The sequence below is a fragment of the Rhinoderma darwinii genome, chromosome 13 (genome assembly GCF_050947455.1).
Source record: "Rhinoderma darwinii isolate aRhiDar2 chromosome 13, aRhiDar2.hap1, whole genome shotgun sequence".
Classification (NCBI taxonomy): domain Eukaryota; kingdom Metazoa; phylum Chordata; class Amphibia; order Anura; family Rhinodermatidae; genus Rhinoderma; species Rhinoderma darwinii.
In genome coordinates, this window is record NC_134699.1 from 56,314,061 (window position 1) to 56,329,964 (window position 15,904).

The following is a 15,904-nucleotide window of genomic DNA, read 5'->3' on the forward strand; positions in this document are numbered from 1 at the left end:
AATGCAAACCACCATACGTATTGGCAAGAAACTCGGATCAGTCTACAGAAGTGGTGCACAACTATTTTTGGGCCACAATAAGTATCTCCTATTTTATTACATTTCCTTCAAGTAGTACAACCTGATAAAGTAGATGTCGTTGAGTTAGGGTCTCTTGCACGCGCCCGAGTGCCACTCTGCCCATTTTTCACGGCATCCGATTAGCACCCGATAGTTTTCTCAGACCCATTCACTCCAGTGGGTGAAACGGGTCCGTGAGAACGGATCTGACTCCCCGATCCATGGAAAGATAGAATAAGTCCTATCTTTCCACGGATCACGGACGGGACTCGGACGGCACACGCGGTCTTGTGCAAGAGCCCTTAAGCCTTTCACCACCGCAATCATTTTCACACTTTTGAAATAAAACTCATATTATACCCCCATACCCATATATATTATGGAAGTAGACACTTGGTACATTGTAAAAATGCCACCCAACATTTTACACTGATGGACACCTTCATGCAACTTTGTAAAAAGCATAATGGGGTAGATTCATTAACTGGTTCAGGACCAGGCACTAGTTAAACGGCTATAACTTATTTGCTGGACTAGCGATGTGATTTTTGCGATGCTTTTTTCGTGATTAACGCAGGTTTCTTATTATTTTTATACACATCATTTTTGGCTTTTTTTTAGGATTTTTAGTTTTATGGTTTGAAAAAAATAGTAAAGAAATATGTTTTGTTACTTTTTAGCTATTATATTATGGTAAAAATATAGTTATACCCTAGAATAGACATTTAAAATATCAAAATTGACAGTAGACAACGACAATCCCAAATAAAAATTCTATTTTAGGGTAATTTGGACAAGGCAAGTGATACGACAGAGATTGGTGGGGGGAGCTTTTTCTTTTTGGTGCACGGGGCTCATTGAGTGCTGTGTAAATAAGTACAGAGAAGAGAGAAGCGGTGAAAACCATTTTAGTCTTCTCTCCCAGGTCCCTGGTAGTCCCTGACTGCTGGGCACCCGACATTCAGCTGCCCAATTGTTTAGGCAGCAAACTCAAACCCGTGACATCTGTGTTAGGGGCCTCCATTACAGTTCCCGGTGAAAAATGCGAAGGAAATATTACGCTATACAACAACGGCCTCCCTAACTGAAACCTGACGGAACCCATTAAAGCCAATAGGTTCCGGCTGGCGCTATTGGTGTCCATGAGGCAAAGCTCCGACACTTCCGTTTTTTCATTCTTCCGTTCCATTGCATAACAGACAATAACAACGCCTGATGGAATCTATTGACTTTAATGGGTCCATCTGGATTCCGTTAGGGGCCATTGTTTTGCCAGATGCTGAGCTATTTCCTCAGGTATTTTTCAACGAAAACGTGACGAAGGCCCCTAACGGAACAAAGCTGAACTATTACTTTAGTGGCTTGTAGAGGAAGAACCCCGCTCTATAATGTCTATATATGTTAATATAGTATCTGCACAGGGGCTGTTCAATATTTAAAGAGGTTCTCCCAGTGGCGTAGCTACCACTGTAGCAGCCGTAGCGGCTGCTACGGGGCCCGCGGCACGAAGGGGCCCGTCCTGCCCGGTGGCACCCTAGATGCCGTTATGGCTGCTACAGCGGTGGCGACGTCACTAGGGGGGGCAGCACAGGCACCCTCTTGCCCGGTGGTGTACCTAGCACCGGAGTGGGCCCTGGTGCTAGCGACAGCCACATTCATTTGTATCTGCTTCCTCAGGACACAGATACAAATGAATATTATAGGCTGCAAGCCACATTAGGCCTGCAGCCTATAAGGCACTGGGAAGACTCCCTCCGCAGGCCGGCGTGATGACATCACTGCGTCACCCTGGTCTGCGCATGTGTCCCGCGCAGGGGATGTGAAGCGCTCCGTCCGTCGCGGGAACAGGGTAAGGCAAGTACAATATATTAATTTTTTTGGGGGGGCTGTGTGGCAAAATACAGGGGCGGGAGCAGGGTGGCACTATATACAAAGAGGGGAGCAGGGTGGCATTATATACAAGGGGGGAGAAGGGTGGTATTATATACAAGGGGGTGAGCAGGGTGGCATTATATACAAGGAGGGGAGCAGGGTGGCATTATATACAAGGGGGGAGCAGGGTGGCATATACAAGGGGGAGCAGGGTGGCATTATATACAAAGGGGGAAGCAGCGTGGCTATATTTACAAGGGGGGAGGGCTGTGTGACACTATCTACAAGGGAGGAGGGCTGTGTGGCAAAATATACAAGGGGGGGCTTGTGGTACTATATACAAGGGTAGGACTGTGTGGCTATATTTACAAGGGGGGCTGTGGCACTATTTACTAGGGAGGCTGAATGGCACTTTACAAGGGGGAGGTCTGTGTGGCACAATCTACAGGGGTCTGTGTGTGGCACTATCTAGAAGGGAGGAGGGCTGTGTGGCACTATATACACAAGGGGGGCTGTGTGGCACTATATACAAGGGGGGCCAGTGTGGCATTATGTACAAGGGGGGCTGTCTGGCACTATCTACTAGGGGGGCTGTATGGCACTATTTACAAGGGGAGGGCTGTGTGGCGCTATCTACAGGGGGCTGTGTGGTGCAATATACGGGGGGCTGTGTGGCACTATATACAAGGGAGGGGGGCTGTGTAGCACTATATACAGGGGGAGATGTATGGCGATATCTACAGGGGGAAGTGGGGGCGCTAGCTACAAATGGGGTATGACACTCTACAGGGGGGGCTGTATAGCACAATCTACAGGGGGCAGTATCTCCAGGGGGCACTATCTATAAGGGGGCTGCATGTGGCACTTAGGGTTGCCCAAGTCAAAAGTTTTCTATGGGGCCCCGCCTTTCTTAGCTAAGTGTTCAATTTCCCTGCAGCGCCACAACAGGAGAAACTAAGCATTACACATTGCCGATTCATAACAATGGACAGAACAGGACAGGTCCTCCAGAGCAAGAGACGCTCTTTGTAACATCTATCCACTCTTGCCAAGAGATGAGGATCCTGAAGAGGGGACCCCCTCTATTCAGTCCAAATTCACTAATAAGCTATATGAAAATGTTTTTATCTTTTATACTGGATGACCCCTTTTAAAAAGGACAGATACATGACATTCAGCCTTTTCTTCTGCTTTCTCAATGACTACCAAATTCTGCAAGCGTTTCCATTGTGATATTATTTTTTTTACATTTCCAGTGTGTAAAATGGATGGTTAGATCTGCTGTGGTGTCTACGTTATTAGATTTCTGACATCCCTATTAATAAAGCTATGTCTTATTAATGTAAGCATAGCGGGATCTCTGCCAGCTCCATTCACGCCTTTTCTTATTAACAGTTGCATAACCGATAGTTACTATATTTGGGTAGACCAAAGGTTAGTTGTATTTATCTACTTGTTTTACTGGACAAATCAGTCTAGGCAAAAAAAAAATCTATTATTAGTGGACAAAATGTTTTAAAAAGGTCCAATATTCTGTGCGGAATAATTTTAGAATATGTCATTATAGGAACTGGAGCTCAGTGTTTATGATGCAGAGCTTCAAATCCACAGTGGAAGCCCAGGAGCTTACTGAAGATGGGGTGATCATTAAATTGAGCTCCCCCTAGTGGTGGCAGTAGACCACCAGAATGCGGTGCAAAGTAAAGCAGGGGATTTGGAGCTCTGTATCATAAAAACGAATCTCCCATACCTATAAAGCTATATCATGAAATGTATCAGAACAAAATTTTTGACCTGTATAGAAAACCTAAACAATAGGCAGACTTTAAGAAACATTACTATATTAGATATTACAAAAGATATTTACGGTGTAGATTTTCAACATGGAGTCAGCAGGTTTTACACACCATAGCTCCGCCTCATACATAGACCACACCCCTAAAACAACTCAATTTACATATTTATGAAATAGTGCCATACAATGACCGTAGCATAGTACCAGCTCTATTGCCCCTATAATATTACCAGGGGCCATATAATAATACTAGCTCCAGTGTCTATTTGGAGGTATTAAAGATTCTCCACTATGACTTCCACAACAGCTATTGTTTCACATGAGCAAGAAATAGGTTATCGCTATCCATCTCTGTCTTTGGTTTTAATGAGGACTTTTCACTTTTGGTGTATCTGACGTAGCGAGTCGAGGTAAAAGTGTGATTAAGACGAGTGAAACTATTCCCAAGAATAAACTGTGGAGGACACAAAGGAGACGTCAAGATTCAGACGAGTGGGTTGAAACTTCGAGACAGCAGGGGATGAAAAGAGATGGTGCATCAGGCAGAATGACGTAATCAGTTATTATACTGAATGAAAGGGGCACTATATAGAAGGTTGTATAGAAGGTTGATAGTTAAGACTTTGGTCTTGTTCACACAGCGCTCAAAAAAAAATGTTGTGTAAATAGCGCGTTTTTTGGTTGCGAAATTAGGACTTCCATTGACTATGGTAATTAGGCACGTTTTACGCGCCAAGAATTGACCTCACGCTTGTTTTTTTTACACGATGCATTTTTAAACATGCGAGCGTAAAAAAAAAAAAAAGTGTTGTATGCACCACAATGCGATTTCCCCATTGATGTCAATAGAAAGCTTAACGTATGCGTTTTTTACGCGTTTTTCGGCGTGTAAAACGCAGCAAAAAAGCGTTGAAGCGTTGAATACACACCATGTGAACAAGGCCAAATGAGTAATGATAACTCCACCCACACTGAGCTGAGTAATGATAACTCCGCCCACACTGAGCTGAGTAATGATAACTCCGCCCACACTGAGCTGAGTAATGATAACTCCGCCCACACTGAGCTGAGTAAGCAGTATCTGTTCAATGCTTCATGCAGGTCGACATTTGTTCTCTTTGGACAATACCTACTTCTTAGAAGGTCTCTTGACTATAAGCTGATCACAAAGTGTCTCCCTGCTGGGACCCCCAGCGATCAGCTATAACCGGTGGGGTAACCTGGCAATAAGTGTTCAATTTCCCTGCAGCACCACCAAAGGGGTAATTAAGCATTACACAGCGTCCATTCAAATCAATGTGTTGTCTGTGTAATACAGGACAGGTCCTCCAGAGAATGAGACGCTCTTTTCCAAAATAGGGCAGTTACAAAGAGATGAGGATTCTGAACAGAGGACCCCCCCCCCTCTATTTAAGGGGTAATGTGATGACCAAAAATGATTATCAGTGTAGTCACTGCAGTATGTGAGTACACTCGCTAATAAACATTCCGGTCCCTCGTCTTGCTGATTGAGATTTTCATAGATTTTTATAGCGCTGCCGGGGTACTGGAAGTCTAGTTGCACAGCCTTCTTTTATTGACGATATGACTTTTTGGCAAGTGACCGGCCCCGCTGTACTTTATGTAATCGATGTACTACTGCTCCTGCTTGTACATAGAGTACAGCGGGGCCAGTCACATGACGAAGAGTCGTATCGTCAAAGATGGCGGTGCAACTAGACTTCCAGTCCCCCAGCAGCTCTATAAAAATAAATGAAAAACTCAGAATCAGCGTGACGGGGGACCGGAATGTTTATTAGCGAGTGTACTCACATACTGCAGTGACTACACTGATAATTTTTGGTCCCCACATAACCCCTTTAACTCAGCATTCTCTAATAGGGAGTATAAAATATGTTTCTAAACTAGACAAGCCCATTAAGTTCATTTAAAAGGTCTGTAAAATGAATATACTTTGAATAACGGACTTCTTTGTCGATACTACAGATAACCCTTAACATATGAATATTCTCTAACAAGTTCAGATCTACATTCCTGTCCATAGGGGGCAGTAGTAGAATTGTGTAGTAGAAAAGATGTCTAGTGGCTGCAGTCATGTGATGGAAGAGTGTGAGAATGGGTTTGTTCGTAGTCTGTAACCATGGAGACAAACAGATCTGTATAGAAGCTGTATACACAAAACAGTAGGATTTTGTTTGAATTAAAACTATTAGCAAAACTTGCGGAATAATCCACTGCATCTGTCAATATAAAATATTACTCACAAGTTATTCCTTATAGTAATTCTACGTAACATCTTGAAGCCAGCCCTCATAAATCCACTGCCTTTATCATTCATACTGTATATCAATTACCATATTATTGTTACGCCGCTGGTGGTGCTAAAGACCGCAACACCAGACAATTGCTATCACACGGGTGAAGCACGCATTAACATTGACAGAAAACAAAAAGGCACAAGTAACTAACCAGTGGACGAGAGGAACCTATCACCGAAGGCAGTATTAGATGGAGACGATGCACAAATGGAGTGGTTGGCAGATGAATAGCAAGCGAACTGTTAACAGAAGAATAGACAGTGGACAAGAGTTACAGCACTCACTGACCCTATCTGAATACTATCCTGCAGCAGGGTAAGACAACAGCTTGGCAGCAGACCAAATGCACAGAAAAGGCAAACAAACCAGTGGAACTATTGATCCTAGGATACACATAAAACTAGATCTCTCAGAGGGCCAACAGGTCCCACAGTACAAACAAACACACAGAAAGGAAACAAAGTCACAAACAAAAATCTGGAAAGCGTTGGCACATGTCAGAAGCAGTATAACCAGCCCCTGAGTAATCCAGGCCTAAATTATATATAGGCCCAATACAAGTACTCCGCCCTAAACAACCAGGCAAAACTAAATGACGACCAAATCCAGATTCAGACCAAAAGGCATTGCCTAGCAACGCCCAAACACAGAGATAACAGAAATCATTGATTAGCAGCAGTCCTGCTGCTAATCATAACATCACATGATAAGATGGGAAGTTCCTGTAAATGGTATTGGCTGTCCTAGCAAATGAAATGAGAACCAAGAAATAGGTTTGGCAATGGATGTGGGAGGATATTCGAAAAAAAGGTATTACGTCAGGAGGAGGAGTTACAGGAGGAAGGAGGGGATAGAGAAGGAGGTTATAATTTGTGATGAGCTAGAAAGACTTTTTTTAGTTTTCTCATTAAGGGTTCACATAATTTTATGAAAAATTTAATACTGTCTTGTGTTACTTTACTTCAGTGGGGAACAAAGTGTATATAAAATATGCGCCTAATGGATTAAACCAACAGTTCTCCATAGTTTCCCTACTCATTATACCTGATAATTGTTTACAATTTTTTTTCCTGAACAAGCAGTGCTGCAGTGCAAAGCACAAGCCCAGCAAAAATTCAGGCATTCTTGACTAGTCTTTTTTCGAATCCTCCATCTGCCTTTGATATCCAGCTTGCGTGGGCTCTTCGGTGGAGAATTAATCTCAGTATTTGTAAAAAGAGGTCTTCCATTGTAGGTGGTCATAAGAAACATCAAATTCATGTACAGTGAAGAACAGCCCAAATGTAAAAGAATCATTCTATCATTTTACAGTCTGTTCATGATATCACATTGCCCTTTTTGTCATAGAACATTATTAAATCACAAGAACTTTGGTTTTGTCATAATAAAGGTCTTTGCGGTGTCATATACACTATATGGCCAAAAGTATGTGGACAGCCCTCCTAATTAGTTCAGGTGTTTCAGCCACACCCACTGCAAACAGGTACATAAAATCAAGAACACCGTCCATAGAGATTGCATGACTAACTAGATCTGCCCCGCTCAACTTTGAGTGCTATTATTGTGCAGTGGAAACGTCTAGGAGTAACAACAGCTCAGCCACAAAGTGGTAGACCACCCAAACTCACAGAGCGTATTCCTAAAATGTTCTGCTGTTTTGAGAACCCAATAAATGACAAAGCAGAAACTATAAATATCCCAGCAGTCCGCACACATGGTTTGGTAGACATACACATTGGAAATCCACTTACTGCATACTGTTTTATTGCTGAATTCAATGTGTATGCCGTTAGCTCCCCCTAGTGGTGGCTGCAGGCAACCAGAATATTATATTTTAACACTATCTATGTAGGAGATTTGGAGCTCTGTAAGGGTATGTTCACACACTAGACTAAAAATGTCTGAACATACGGAGCGGTTTTCAAGGGAAAACAGTTCCTGATTTTCAGAGGTTTTTTAAGCCACTCGCGATTTTCGCAGATTTTTTTTACGGCCGTTTTTGGAGCTTTTTTCAATGGAGTCAATGAAAAACGCCTCCAAAAACGTCCCAAGAAGTGACATGCACTCCTTTTGAAGAGCCGTCATTTTACACGCCATATTTTGACAGCGACGCGTAAAATAAAGGCTCATGGGAACAGAACATCGTAATTCCCATTGAAAGCAATGGGCAGATGTTTGTAGGCGTATTAGGGGCGTTTTTTCAAACACCCGAATTACGTCTGAAAACAGTGCGTGTGAACATACCCTATCAGAAAAACGGAGTTCCGACTGCTATAAAGAAGATCATTTAAACCTATTTAGATATTGGGCAGGGCTATATCCGTCTGTACGCCTGCTACTTTTATGAATTGTAAACTACTATATACAGAATAATAGTTTTACAGTTTAAATATAGAATTAATCTGCATGAAAAGTGGAGTTCCAGCCTGTATTATACTCCACACAGCAGTGACTCCTGGCAGCGTCTATTTTCCTCTCACAAGTCTACGCTGATCCTTTAATGCTCTCAATATGGGTCACCTTTTCGCTCACAGGGGAACTGCTGCAGATTCTGCCCCGATTTTTCATCTATTGCTGAATATTTATGAGCTGCAGATTTCTTTCCTAGAAGAAAGGGATGTTGTCCTGAACATGTTGTGGTCAGAGAACAAACACTTGGGACATCTTGCTCAGGTTCTCATGTCGATAATAGTCATTAGGGCCGTTGTATCTAAGCCGTGCTAAATAGCCTGAGTATGTCAGGGGGCTTTGGTACCTCTGCCAACCACATAGGGGGAATTTATTAAGACTGGCGTTTCACCCTTAGAGGGAACTTATGGTTCATGCATACTGTATGACAATACTAGGCAGCAGGAACCGATAGGCAGCATGTCCCTAACTCCGACTACAGACCTCAAAGTCGAACTACCACTAAACTAAGGGCAGAAAAAAAATTCTTAGCTCCAGTGGCCATCAGCGAGGAATAGGCCCGCACTGCCACAAGAGGAGCCGCTTTGACTTAGTGGCTCTCTGTTCAGTACCATATCTGGTGCAAACATTACATTTACAACTGTTCACCACAACACTCTTTACCAACACTGAACAAGCAGGGACTGCAGTCTGGTGGCCAGTCATGTAGCCTGACAACTAACAGGAAACCAGCAGAAAGTGGCAGTATTTTTTTTATTTTGCAGAAACACCGCCACTCTTTTTTAAAGGTTGTGTCTGGTATTGCAGATCAGACTCATTCAAAGGGAATAAGTCTGAGCTGAAACACCAGATGTGACACTCTTTCTGTAAGCAAAGCAGACCCTTTTTTAACATCTTAGTCAACCAAAAACAAATTCCTATGAGCTCAGCAAGACCCAGGAGTGAGAGTTTTTTTCCCTTTAAGATTCTAATAGTCCAGAAAATCGAATCGTTTGGCATCGAAGTTCTCAGGCACTGGATTAATGAGATTGTTCACCTCGTACTCAATCCCATGACATAATGTTTCTATTCTGATCTTTTTTCATTCATAATTCAGTAAATTTATGTCAGTGCCACTACTTGAATGGTAAGAAGAGATTTGGAGATCTAGCATCAAGACATTGATTTAAATAAAAAATATAAAGGGCTTGTTGCTGCAGATGACCCAATTTCTACTGCATGTTACATAAAGGAACAGAATCTATTGCTAGCAGCCGGAGTGCAGATGGCGAGAAGACTAGAGGTTGTGCCGGATGGGGGTCATAGCAGTGCCAGATAGCAGAAGACGTGTCTCAGGGGTAATAATTAGTCAGAGAGGATGAGGTAATGCATGGAATATAGCCATAGCATAGGAACATAGGAAAAGGGATTTTTCCTGAACAGAAATAGGTGTGAAATGATGCAGTGTGATTACCTCAACGTGTGATACATCGCCAGGGTTCACTTATATATCTCACACAATATAAACACAGCCCGTCAGTAAATGACATAGCTTGGTTTTATGTAAATAAGGTCTAAAGAGGACCTGTCACCTCTCCTGACAGATCTATTTTTAGTAAATAATTGTATTCCTCATGAAATTACAATTTAGGAACATCTATTCTTACTTTGTGCCGTTCCTCTATTATTCCGCCTAGAAATGTATGAATAAATTAACAGGGTGGGGGTGTGTCTCTGCTCAGACTGACAATGTCCAATCAGTGCGGACAAAGTGAGACTGTTGGGACACACCCATTTGACAAAAGGAATGGTAACACCCAATTTATTCATAAATTTCCGGGAGGAATATCAGAGGAATGGCACAATGCAGAGTTCTAAGAAAACATGTTTCAGAATTGTTATTTCATAATATTTATTAACACTCACAGGTCCTATTTAATAAGCGAGTGTAGAAAAGATCTGCAAATTTCTAATAATTGTATCGATTCCTTAAAATGTTCTTGTTTAGATCTAGAGGCTGCACACCCCATGCAGACATAATACTTCAAACAGCTGAAGGTTTGCTACATTTGTAGCAAACCTCCAGACAAAAATGTTTTGTGCTGCTGATATGTTTAGCTCACAGATTGCCCAAACTGGAGACATTGTAGCACTTATTTTAGTTGACACATTTGGTTTATTGGCCCCACATTTTTACGGGTAGGGCACTGCATAGCAGATGTGGTTGGGTTGGGCCAATATAGGCAACATTATGCGGCCTTACCCATATTAGCATTATAATGATTATTTTCTACAACCATTTTTGAAACTGGTCATGAAACGCTCAGGGCATAATGTTAAACATATGCCATAATAGACTATGGATGGCGGAAGCTGAGCATCCATCATGGCCTCCGTTTAACGTATATGTCGGGAAATTTTAACGGCGAATATGCTAAACATAGGGAAAAAACAAGATGTGAACGCGGCCGTAGAGCTAAGCGGTCAGGTCACGTCTGGCAATAGAGTAGAGCTAAACCAATGTCTGTTTCCAAGGGCAACCAGAAGAATTTTGAAAGCACAAAAAAGAGTAACGTTTTTGCAAACGTACTCAACTTTATTACTTTAACCGTTCTTAAAACAGTTTGATAAACATTTAGTTGTCTGAGCTTTCCCCCAAAAAACAAACTCAGTCTTAGCAATGAGCTACACTTGGTATTACAGTGAGCTGCAATACCAGACACAGCCTATATACAAGAGTGGAGCTGTTTCTGGGGAAAAAAACTAGATCTTTATTTCTAATCTCAAACTACCCCTTTAAATTCTCCATCCCTGTGTTTCTTGCAGTGTATAGGAGACAATGGTCAGTTCTATACCTACAGCACCTACGCCCGGCTGTTCTCTTCTCAGCCACTGTTACAGCATCTCCAGGTGCAATTAGTTTCAGCATGAAGTCAGCGGCTGAGTAACGGAGCCATATATGAACATCAGACATGTCATATACAATAAGTTCCTGTGCGCCGGGGTGACATTTCTCTACAGTCTTGTCTTCTATGCAACAGCTCATTAGTTCTATATAAAATAAATGGCGCAGCCTTGAATACATCCTGCCAAGATGTCCTGTGGGTTGTGCGTCTTCTACATTAACGCTGCCTTGTTTCTGCCTATTAAACTTGAGTATTCTTAAGAAAGAGCTGATAGGTTGAACTGGCCATGGAGGTCTCCGGATTAATTACCCGGGAAATTAATTAGAACTAAAGCAAATCGACGAGCGGTCACTTTGCTTTAGTCTATAAGAATGTGAAGGACAGAGCTTTGTATAATCCACTCACAAAGAAGAATATATTTGCACAGCGGATGTTAGAAGTAGCTGGAATGAGAATGTAATTATGAAACGGTGGTCAGATAGTAACTCTAGACGTGGTGCCCAGGCCGGCTGCAACACAGGCAGTCAAATGTGTTTTTAATCTAAGGCCCTGTTCACACACGTAATTTTCATGCTTAGTCCGGCGCGGAATCAGCATGATTTCCACCAGTAACAAGGCTCCTATGTCAATGGAATATCATCCCGTTGTTTAAACGTGGTAGAATTTTCAGCAGGGAATGGGAATAATCTGCGTACGGAAAACGTGGCTATAAACTGCTAAACCGCGATAGAAGTCCTCGGATTTCTGCTGCGTAATATCGGAATAATACACGTCTGATTTTTCTACTGCAAAAATTTGTTGTGTGAACAAGGCCTAAAGAGGTCTAAACTCATGTTCTGATTAATTTCCTATTATATCTTTATGGTGGTTAAAGCATTTCTGATACAGAGCTCCAAATCCCCTGCACAGAGTTGAGGGGAGGCTCTCGACACTTTTCTAAAGGCAGATAGAACTAGTTGGAAGGGGCGGAGCCACCCGTTGCCCCGACGCATTTACAAGAATTAACGTAAAAAACGTTTTTACCCTTCCTTTAGCGTGTACGTTGGGAAAACTACTAACATACACGCTAAACTAGTCCATAGGGTTCGATTAGCACGACGGAGGCCAAAAGAGTGTCCTTTTGGCCTCCGTCAGGCTGGTATATGTCGGTATACCTTATTTTTGGACGATGGAATTACGTAGTAGACTTTGCTATTCCATCCTGAAGGACCCAACTAAAAAAAGTATACCATGCAATTCACTGTATGGCATCCATCAAAAGTAGACGTTAGACATATACCTAGAGGGGCTTTCCCAGAGTCGGAGTCCTTGGGCAGAGCATCAGGTAGCGCTCGGTCCGGGGACTCCGGCCCTGGTAAAGCCCCTGACATCACTGTCCATATATGGACAGTGACGTCAGGGGTCCATTAGGAGTGAAAACCTCGGCCAGAGCGTTGCCAATGCTCTGGCAGTGGATTCTAGCATCGCAAAGTTCCTAACGTCAGCTGTCCATATATGGACAGTTACATCAGGGGCACCTTCCAGAAGCAAAATCTCCGGCCAGAGCGTTGCCAACTCTTAGGGCGGGAATTCCGGAATCTCAAAGATCCTAACGACACTGTCCATATATGGACATTGATGTGAAGGGCTTTCCCAAGACAGGAGTCCCCCCAGCCAGAGCGCTTGCGATGTAGTTGAAAGCCCCTGACAACATTATCCATATATGGTCAGGGACTTCCCCCGGGTGCAACATTTCAAGTAGCGCTGTGCCCGTGACGTTTGGGGCGACTTATTCCACTGTATGCCAAAGTCTTTGCAGGGAAAAACAGCTTCAACTGCTATAAAAGATAAATGAAGCATTCAATCACCACAGAATCTTGGACCCCCAAAAAAAGTTCTTACATTTTACCTGCACTGGTACATTGTAGCATGTATCAGCCTGGAGCCCAGGCTCATTTATCTCACAAGGTATTGTTTAGATTGTATACACTGTTACGTACCCACAACTGTGAGACATCTTAAACTGTATGGGTTTTTATCCACTGTATGTAAACAGTATTATTTCCATTCTCTGACAGCAAGAAGAGATCTAGAAAATAGTTGGAAATTGACACAAAAAGTATAAAGGAAAATTACAGAACTTTTCATTATAAGAGGATTTAAGAAGAGTGTCTTCTTAAATATTAGTTTCTTCTGTTATTAAGGTGAGGGCTCCACCACAGAGGTTACAGCTTATTCGTTGGTCCTGCTCCACCTCAGGTCAAGTGCAGAGAAGTTTCCTCCAGGCTTTACATTGATTATGAAGGTTGAAGGTGACTTCAATATATACTAGTCCTTTCTACCTTCAAATGACTTTGGTTTATTGACTCGTTCGTTGTCTCTCTGAATAATAGTGCTGCCAGGTCCTGCAGACGTATGATCATTATGCACGCTGCACATCAGCTCAGCAATTAAGTAAAACGCTGACTATATAAATATGGGGGTTATCTGTGTCTGCAAGGAACATGTATGAGAATCCATGCAGCAACCTAAATATAGGAATATATCCATCTCTCCATCTACCTCATATCTATCTCTCTATCTATCTAATATCAATATATCTATCCATTATCTATCTAGAAAAGAAGGTAGAAAATGGATCCAGCGCTGAGTTTTGTATATCTGTTAAAACGGGAAACTTCTTCCAAGTTTTATTTCAAAAAGTTAAAACAGTGAAAAAAATGTATACACGGGTATCTATCTAATATCTATCTATCTATCTATCTATCTATCTAATATCTATCTATCTATCTAATATCTATCTATCTAATATCTATCTATCTATCTAATATCTATCTATCTAATATCTATCTATCTATCTATCTATCTATCTATCTACAGTATCACATATCTATCTATCTAATATCTATCTCATATCTATCTATCTAATATCTATCTATCTAATATCTATCTATCTATCTATCTAATATCTATCTATCTATCTAATATCTATCTAATATCTATCTATCTACCTAATATCTATCTATCTAATATCTATCTACCTATCTATCTATCATCTATCTAATATCTATCTATCTAATATCCATCTACCTAATATCTATCTATCTATCTAATATCTATCTACCTATCTATCTATCTATCTAATATCTATCTATCTAATATCTATCTATCTATCTAATATCTATCTATCTATCTAATATCTATCTAATATCTATCTATCTATCTAATATCTATCTATCTAATATCTATCTATCTATCTATCTATCTAATATCTATCTATCTACAGTATCACATATCTATCTATCTAATATCTATCTCATATCTATCTATCTAATATCTATCTATCTATCTAATATCTATCTAATATCTATCTATCTATCTATCTAATATCTATCTATCTATCTAATTATCTATCTATCTAATATCTATCTAATATCTATCTATCTAATATCTATCTACCTATCTATCTATCTAATATCTATCTAATATCTATCTATCTAATATCTATCTATCTAATATCTATCTAATATCTATCTATCTACAGTATCACATATCTATCTATCTAATATCTATCTCATATCTATCTATCTAATATCTATCTATCTAATATCTATCTAATATCTATCTATCTATCTCATATCTATCATCTATCTATCTATCTATCTAATATCTATCTATCTAATATCTATCTATCTATCTACCTAATATCTATCTATCTAATATCTATCTACCTATCTATCTAATATCTATCTATCTTAAAAGTAGAGTGAAAAAACACGGCGCCACATGTGTGTATCAATTGTGAATTTGATGGGCAAAAGATCGTAACTGCTCACCTGTAAAGTTGAAAGTAATCTGCGAGTACAAAGCTGCTGCCGATCCCAACGCAAAACTCCAAAGAGATGCCAAAATTAATTGATAAAGAATAAAAAACGGGTTACTGAGGCGCTGCTTGATAAAGAGTTAATACATTTAATTAAGGTAGTATAAATAGACAATTCCTCAGGCAAGTTAAGATGACCATAATGGTCATTTTGGTAGGAAAAAATACAGGTATTGTCTGGAGTGCTGATGAAATAAGAAAATACAAGAAAAAACTGGACACCTCCTCTATAATAAAAGAATAAAATATTAAAATGAAAAAGAATTAAGCAATATTAATATTAATAAGAAGAAGCTCATATGTAAAAATGCTTTAAAAGGTGCATTTTTTAAAATTAGTAAAGGATATCAGTCCAATCTAGATTCTGCGATGTCATTGAGGCCATTTGGATACAAGGTCCCCAGTTTGTAGATCCAAAAGTTTTCCCTTTGTTTTAACCTAATGAACCTATTGGATATATCTACAGGAATATACTCAATAGGGGTCACAGTTATGAGATCAAAGTTACATTTGTGCTTTAAAGCAAAATGACGTGATACACTATGTTTGGTGTATCCACTTTTAACATTGAACCTGTGTTTGTTGATCCTGTTTTGGCGGTTTTTTCAGGACTCTGGTCTGAATTAGGCTCAATTAGCCCTGCATTCCATATGTGTATAAATATGTGCCTCCTTGCTGTCATCTTAACTTGCCTGAGGAAGAC